Source organism: Nannospalax galili, unplaced genomic scaffold (genome assembly GCF_000622305.1).
Source record: "Nannospalax galili isolate Female #2095 unplaced genomic scaffold, S.galili_v1.0 scaffold115, whole genome shotgun sequence".
Taxonomy (NCBI): Eukaryota; Metazoa; Chordata; class Mammalia; order Rodentia; family Spalacidae; genus Nannospalax; species Nannospalax galili.
Genome location: NW_008340588.1, coordinates 7,375,548 through 7,376,636, shown reverse-complemented (window position 1 = coordinate 7,376,636; position 1,089 = coordinate 7,375,548). Strand labels below are relative to the sequence as shown.

The following is a 1,089-nucleotide window of genomic DNA, read 5'->3' as shown; positions in this document are numbered from 1 at the left end:
TATGAGTTTGTTTGTTTATTTGTTTAACTTACTGAGTTTATGGAAGCCAGTTGACATGTTATGAGGACCTCAATGAGTTTTCTGGAAAGGTCTATGTGGGTAAGAACGAAAGAACTATTGCCAAGAGACAAGAGCTGATGCTGCCTGCCAAGAGCTGGGTGAGTAGGCTGTCCTAGAAGCAATTCCTGACTCAATACAGCCTTCCAATGACTTTATGCCCTACCTGGGATTACTTACAACCTTATGAGTCTTCCAACCAAGTCCTTCCTGAGTTCTATTCACATAAACTGATTATAATGGGTTCATTATGTCCTGATCACAAAGGTATATTTTTTTATTTGTTATTAATACCCCCTGAATCCAGTTAGTGCTGCCCATATGCACATGGGTATGGGGCCATCTACTGGGGCATGGACAACCTACTACCAGTCACTTTCCCAATGAAGAATGACTCTCCATTCTTCAGCAGTTATTGATTACCAATAGCTCCCCTGTGAGTGGTGGGGCCTGGGGGCCTCTCCTCCATCTGCTGGATTTTTTTCCCCAGAGTCCCCTGAGGCATTTTATTTATACATATGTTTTACATCACTAGAAAAAGAATCCCAGGATTTTCCCTCCTGTCTATTTTTGCCTTGCTTCTTCATGGTTCATGATGCCAGCTGAGGTGGTCAGTACAATGAAACCAAACTGTCGGGATTGGAACTGAGTTTTCTGCCACTCTTCTAGGTCTTTGAGCTATACGTCAAATCTGGGGCTGATCATATCACACTTGTTTAACCTGCCTGTGAGGTTCACAGCAATTTTCCCAACTCTGTGATTATCAATGATTTCAAATTCGCCAATGTAACCATGCTTCATCATCACTGTCAGGAAGCAGACGATGACTTTAGAGCATGGCCTGATGAGGACCTGACATTTGCCTCTCTTGGTATTGATGCTCTTCAGAGCATCAGCCAGGACATTCGCACCATGATGGTGGCGCAGAAAGATGGCGGAAAGACCATCTGCTGGAATTTTGACTGTCTTGATCTTGTGCAGGTAGCAACAAGAGTTGATATGTGCAACAGCTATGTCATGTTCTACAGCCAT

The 1,089-nt window shown here is 43.5% G+C and overlaps 1 pseudogene; it reads right to left on the bottom strand.

The window, feature by feature from the left end:
* Nucleotides 1-588: 588 nt before the first annotated feature.
* On the bottom strand, nucleotides 589-1,089 carry LOC103736186 (annotated as a pseudogene).